The 7524-nt window shown below is 39.3% G+C and overlaps 1 long non-coding RNA gene across 1 annotated transcript; it reads left to right on the top strand.

The window, feature by feature from the left end:
* The first annotated feature begins 1463 nt into the window (after positions 1-1463).
* LOC117308687 (uncharacterized) lies at positions 1464-7005 on the top strand. The gene is made up of 3 exons (XR_004522827.2): positions 1464-2590; positions 2751-2781; positions 3694-7005. It is a non-coding gene; the product is annotated as an uncharacterized lncRNA (long non-coding RNA).
* Positions 7006-7524: the final 519 nt, after the last annotated feature.

Raw genomic sequence — 7524 nt, 5'->3', positions numbered from 1 at the left:
ACTTGTTTTAAATGCAGAAAGGCAGGTCATTTTGCTAGAGAATGTAGATCTTTTAATTCTAACCCTAGTCCTTCCTTCCCTACTCAGAAACCTCCAGATGGTCAGAAAATCCCTGGTTTATGCCCTAAATGCAATAGGGGAAAACATTGAGCACAAGATTGTTGCTCAGTGGCCCACAAGGATGGGCCACCACTGTCGGGAAACTCCTCCCGGGGCCTTCCCCGGCCCCAACAAATAATAAGGGCAATGTCTGTGTATCCTCCTCAAATTATCAATCAGACATTAACCAAAAACAAAAACATACAATATGTTCGCTCTCCAGAGCAACACCAGGAAGCGCAGGACTGGAGCTCAGTACCTCCGCCCGATATGTATTAACTCCTGAAATGGGTCCTCAGGCCCTCTCTACGGGCATCTGTGGACCTTTACGCAAGGGTTTGATGGGACTATTATTGGGAAGAAGTAGTGTCACCATGAAAGGTTTAACTATTATGCCAGGAGTCACAGATTCTGACTACGAAGGAGAAATAAAAGTCATGGCACAAACTATTAAAAATATAATAACTATTTCTCCTGGTGATCAAATTGCACAATTGCTACTTTTGCCCTTTGTACCTCATGGACAAATTTTACAACATCAAAAGAGAGAAACAAAGACTTTTGGATCGTCTGATGCTGCCTACTGGATTCAGAAGATAGGAAGAGAACGTCCAGAAATGAAATGAACCATTAATGGAAAGGTTTTTTCAGGTTTGTTAGACACTGGAGCTGATGTCTCTGTTATGACGCAGATACACTGGCCTAAACGTTGGCCCATTAGTCCTACTATTACAGAACTTCACGGAATAGGACAAAGTTCTTCTCCTATGCAAAGTAGTCAGTTTTTATTATGGCAAGATAGTGAGGGCCATTCAGGATACTTCCAGCCTTATGTTTTGCCTGGGCTGCCTTTAAACCTCTGGGGCCGAGATATATTAAAAGAAATGGGAGTATTACTTTATAGTCCAAACTCTCAAGTCTCTAATATGATGTTGGATCAAGGATTTCTTCCCACAAAAGGGCTGGGAACAAATCAACAAGGAACTGTCTATCCTATTGATGTGAAAATAAAATATGATAGACAAGGTTTAGGTTTTTCTTAGGGGCCTTGGATTCTCCTCCACTCACTGCTGATCCAATTACTTGGCTGACTGATGACCCTGTATGGGTGGACCAATGGACCCTCACAAAGGAGAAATGAGAAGCTGCAGAACAATTAGTACTGGAGCAATTAGGACATTTAGAAATTTCCAGTAGTCCTTGGAATACTCCTATTTTTATTATCAAGAAAAAATCTGGAAAATATAGGTTATTACAGGATCTAAGAGCTGTTAATAAAACTATGCTAATAATGGGAGCTCTTCAACCAGGCCTACCCTCTCCAACAGCCATACCACACAACTATCATCTTTAAGTTATAGATTTAAAAGATTGTTTTTTCACTATTCCTTTGTTTCCTGAAGATAGAAAACATTTTGCTTTTAGCTTGCCTGCCTTAAATTTTAAGGAAGCCATGAGGAGATTTCAATGGAAAGTATTGCCTCAGGGCATGGCAAATAGTCCTACATTATGCCAAAAATATGTGGCTCAGGCCTTGACTCCTGTGAGAAAAAGGTTTCCATCGTTATATCTCATACATTATATGGATGATATACTTTTAGCCACTGATAATATTTCTTTATTAGAGACTGCTTTTCAATTTTTACAACAGTCCTTACAATCATTTGGCTTGGTCATTGCCTCAAAAAAAATTCAAAGACAATCTCCATTTTTATATTTGGGAAAATATATTGATAACACTACTATTAGGCCTCAAAAACTGCAAATTTGAGTTGATAATTTAAAAACATTAAATGCTTTTCAAAAATTACTTGGCGATATTAATTGGCTAAGGCCTTCCTTAAAACTTACTACTGCTCAATTACAGCCTTTGTTTGATATTCTTAAAGGTGACTCAGATCCTTCTTCACGCTCTATGACTCCAGAAAGATTTCAAGCTTTACAAATAGTCAATAGATCTATCAGTTCTACACAATTAACTAGAATTCATACTCACCTTCCAATTTTCTTAATAATTTGTCCAACTCCTCATGTGCCTACTGCCATCTTATGGCAAACTGTTGGAATTATTGAATAGATTCATATGAAATCTACACCCTCTAAAGTTATTAACCCTTATTATGAACTTATTAGTAATTTAATAATGCAAGGTAGAACTAGATGCTTACAACCTATAAGTATAGAACCTTCTCAAATTATTATCCCTTATTCAGTTAGTCAACAAGATTGGCTTTTTCAACATAGTAATGAATGGGGTCTTGCTCTTGCAGCATTTTCAGGTACCTTGGAATGCCATTATCCTGCTGATAAATTGATCCAATTCAGCAAACTTAACTTATATCTTTCCTTCTATAATTAGGCAACAGCCTGTTCCTCAAGTACCTTTGGTTTTTACGGACGGTTCTTCTTCAGGAGTGGCTACTGTAATCATTGATGACGGAACAAACCTCATTAAAGAAACTTCCTTGACTTCAGCTCAACGTGTTGAACTGTATGCTGTCATTATGTCTTTTAAACATTTGCCTTCTATACTTTTTAATTTGTTTTCTGATAGTAAATATCTTATTAGCTTATGATTTCTTCTGGAGACTGTGAGCATAGGACATACTAATAACCCTGAATTATCATCCTCTTTTCGTTTGCTTCAACAGCTTATTCGTTCCCATGATGGTCCTGTTGCAGGTCTGTATATCCGTGCTCATTCTAACTTGCCTGGTCCATTGACTAAACTTAATGCGACTGCAGACGTTTTAACTCGATCTAAACGTGATCTTTATCCTGTACATTTTCCTCCCAAGAATAGAGTTGAAGTTACTCCTCCTCCTCAATCTCTTTTCCCTAAAGCAGGACATGTCCCAATTTACCGTACTCCTCCTTTCCGTTCGTCATGCTGTCAAGAATGGCTAATATACTGCATTCATTATCTTCATACTCTTGATACTCATGGCCCATGTCCTGGACACCCTCATAATAGGGTAAGTTATGGTCAAACTGCTTCACAAGCAGCACAGCAGTTGCGCATTTACACCATCAGTCGGCGGCTACATTACACACACAATTTTCCCTTACTCGTGAAGCGGCCCGACAAATTGTTAAGCAATGCCCACAATGCTTACCTCACCTTCCTGTTCCACATTATGTTGTTAATCCTCGTGGATTATTACCTAGACATTTATGGCAAATGGATGTTACTCATATCCCGTCTTTTGGGAAATTACAGTTTGTTCATGTCACTATCGACACTTATTCTGGTTTCCTCTGTGCTACAGCACAGACCGGAGAAGCTACTAAACATGTTATCACTCATTTATTACACTGTTTTGCTTCCATGAACATTCCCAAAATTACTAAAACAGATAATGGGCCCGCTGCTTTTGCAACATTTTGTAATTCATTACAAAATTACCCATATTACAGGCATTCCATATAACCCTCAAGGACAAGGTATTATAGAATGTGCAAATAGATCTTTAAAGCTAACTATTGAAAAAATAAAAAGGGGGGAATTGTATAGAACAACGCCACATAACCTTATAAATCATGCTCTGTTTATTTTAAATGTTCTCACTGTTGACAAATTTGGCTGCTCTGCAGGGGGAAGGTTGGTGGCTGAGCCAAGATTGGCCTCTCAATCTCCGGAGGTCCTCTGGAAAGATCCGTTAACCCGCACTTGGCGTGGTCCTGATCCTGTGTTGATTTGGGGATGTGGTCACGTGTGTATCTTTCCCAGATCAGCGCCTGGACCTCGCTGGCTTCCTGAGTGCTTAGTCAAGCAAATAGATGGCTCGCCACAGCTCACAACTAGTTCAGAAGATGAAGAAACTCTGCATCTCTCCCGAAAATTTGACAGTGTTGATTCAGAAGAAGAAAAAGAAGAGGAGAGCACTTGCCAGGACAACTCAAAGGAGTGATGTTCCAACTTGGGGACAAATTAAACAACTGGTTTCATGAGCGCAAGAGTCAGTGAAACAACAGAATAATCCTGTTACACCTGTAACTTTATTTTTGGCTATGTTGGCAACCATTTCATGTGTTCCCTCTGTTAATGCAGCAACTTACTGGGCCTATGTACCTGATCCTCCACTATTACAACCCATATCTTGGTCTGAAGCAGAGTTTCCTGTATTTTACAATGATAAGTGTTTATGGGCCTCTTATTGGGAATATAAAACAAATCAATATGTCTGTAAATTATACTAACTGGTTTAGTACCCATCCTGTCTGTCTTAGCCCATTGAATCTGGAAACTGGATGTGTAAAGGCTATTAGTTATGAGCATACAGATGTTTATGAGGGAACGGATCAATCAATTAGTTTGTCAGGCTCTCCAGGCATCCTTCGTTTTACAGGAACCAACATTACTCTTACATACCCGGCTACCAGCTGACGAGAGTATCTTAAGGATACCATCATTTGGTATAAAATGGGCAACCTATTAATATTAGAGGTCAAATCTCATACACCTCACCACTTAGGGATTCCGCTATTACTATAGCCAAGGTTACAGGTGAAGATTCAGGAAATTATTTCTGTATGAAGTGTTTACTTGGAGGACAAGGGATACTTATAGCTGGACATAAGCTTACTATGCTTAACAGAAAATCAAAAAATCAATTTCCTCCTTTTATGACCGTTAACTTTCCTGGATCCACTTTTGAACGTTGCAGTGCATCTTCGAATAATAACCAAATATGGTGTACTATAGATTATACCAAGGTGTCAATTCTTATCTCTTCTATTCCCATCATAGATAGGTTTATCACATTTCAAAAGAACAGGGATATATGGAAACTAGCTCTAACTTATTCCAATACACCTGTTATAACTTGTGTTGCTCCTCCATATACACTTTTGTTTGGTTCTATTAACATTGGTAATTCTTCCAAAGGAGGATATAATATTAGCTGTGTTAATTGTATTTTTAGCAGTTGTATGTTCCCTTCTGCAGGAACGCAATCTGTGCTTATACTAAAGCAACCCATATATGTTATGGTGCCTGTACATCTGAGAGAACCTTGGTATGAAGATACTGGAGTACAGGCATGGGTGGAACTCTCTAAAGCCTTGCAGAGAAGGAGACGCTTTCTTGGGTGGCTAATAGTAAGTTTACTTGCCTCGGCTGCTCTGTCTGCTACCCTGGCTACTGCCGGTCTTGCTCTTTCACAGAGTATTAATCATGCTCACTTTGCTAATCAGCTACCTCAACATACCAGTCTTGCTTTATCTTTACAAAGTCACGTAGATTTACAGATTAATACCAAGTTAGATGAATTTAAAAACGCAATTTTGGGGATTGGAGATCAGATGGCAGCATTAAAATTGAGGATGCATCTAGCTTGTCATGCAAAGTATACATGGATGTGTGTTACTCCTTAAAAGTACAATGACTGTATTTGGGAATGGGAAAAAGTAAAAATGCATCTGCTGAGTGTTTGGTCAGATAATAATATTAGTCTTGATCTTAAGAAATTAAATGCTGAAATTCAGGATATAGAAAATGCACATATTGATGATATTTCGCCAGAAGATGTAATTCAAACTTTACTGGATCATTTAAAGTGGTTAAACCCTCAGTCTTGGATTACTGGAAGGTTGTCAGGATTTATTACCCTGGCCATAATTTGCCTATTATTGATATTAATCTTCTCATGTCTGTTTCGTATCCTCATGCAACAGTATACTACTCTCGGCACTAAACTTCATGGAATTATTTTGCAGCAAAAGTTAAAAAATAAAAAAGGGGGGACCTGTGGGAAGCAGTCAGCCTTGAGAGCAGGTAAGGACATGCCAGGCATGCCGCCGCTGCTCGAAGGGACTGTCCCTACTTGTTCCCCTCCTTTCTCCTTTCCATGGGAGATAAATCACCAGGGCCCAGAAATCAGAAAGAATGTAAAATGAGACAAGCAAAGCTGTCTCCCGCATGCACATGCAGGTTATTTTTGATGATTCTGGGTTTATGGGTTTTCTCCCAGGGAAGTTAACCTTGAGCCGAGACAGTCTGTAGATAATGTAAACCACCATCTGGCAACCTTCCTTTTTCTAGTCTAGATAATCTGCAACTGTAGCATAATAAAATTTGCCTTGCAACCATCAGTTGTCTTGGTCCTTCTGACCCCATCCATCGGTGCTACTTCAGTTCCTTACCCCTTCCCTTCTGACCCTGGGCGGTGAAATCCTCTTTCTCCGGCTGGTCCGCGGCACACGTGAATATATGTTTTTGTCTTGCTGTACTGCACCTGTGCTGTCTAGTAACAGATATTTTGTCTGCTAGTAGTGTTCTAGATTATGTCTTTCCAAAGCGCTGAGGCAGTGCACCTATTCTGTAGTTGCAGCTGATGCCTGAATGTAGCCTAGCTGACAAATTATTGATTAATAAGAACTTGAATTTCTCAAAGATTTGTACTGTTAACCAAAATCTGAGCAAGGAGTCTCAAATGTAATTCTTAGCCAGAATTACATGTTAATGAACCATTTAACAGTGTGAATCAAGGAACATCAGTGTAAGGATTTCTTTTAATTTATTTTTTACCTGCTTGAGATATCAGTTAAAGTTTGCCAGCTTGGTTGCAGATGAACGGACGTTTGAAGTTCACCAAACTACTTAATGTGGGATAGGATAATAGACTTCCAGCGCCCTCAAGGCTGTGACCTTGCAGCCATTTTACATAGCACATCCTCCTCCTATAGGGATGAACCTTTCCCTGGCCCGAAAAGTAGCAGCTCTGTTGAAGCTTTGCTTATTGTAACAGGCTTTTGTTTCCAGGTTACATGTCTGTGGAAGACTTAATTCTGAATAGAGATATAGATATTACTGGAAACTAATTGTTTTTTCTATTATACTCTGATTTATCAAAAAAGTAAAACATTTAAACTGTGCTACAGAAATTCAGAAATTGTCTTGCAATCTTTAAACAATAAATGAATGAGTTGCCCTTAAAAAAAAAAAGAATTAAGCAGTTAGGCTTTGTGGGACATTACAGTTTCTGTAACTTCTCCTACCGTTTTATCTTCAACAACCTTTCTAGACGTGAGACATTATTAGCTCACAGTCCCACAGATCCAGGATGAGAGCCTGATTTGATTTGTGGCCATTATTTGCCGATTCCTGCTCTGCGTCCTTACTGAGGAGGGGGACCATGTTTGAGTAATCACTTCTTTGAATCAGCTGTTGGTCTTCTGGGGCTTGTCCTTACTCTCCTACAGTCTCTAATCAACATGGCATCCAGAGAAATCTTGTTAAAACATAAGTGAGATCATGTCACTTAAGTCTCTTCAATGGCTCCTTCACAGGAAAAGCAAAGTTCTCAAAGTGCGTCCACAGCCCTAGAAATGTGGGCCTCTTTTTCCTGTCTGACTGTTTCCTTCTCTCCACTTTGCTCCCTCTGTTTTCCACATACTGACATCCTTTCTGCTCCTTGGATACTC

Source organism: Tursiops truncatus, chromosome 17, assembly GCF_011762595.2.
Source record: "Tursiops truncatus isolate mTurTru1 chromosome 17, mTurTru1.mat.Y, whole genome shotgun sequence".
Taxonomy (NCBI): Eukaryota; Metazoa; Chordata; class Mammalia; order Artiodactyla; family Delphinidae; genus Tursiops; species Tursiops truncatus.
Note: the sequence above shows the minus strand (reverse complement) of the source record. Positions and strands in the feature narration are given on the sequence as shown.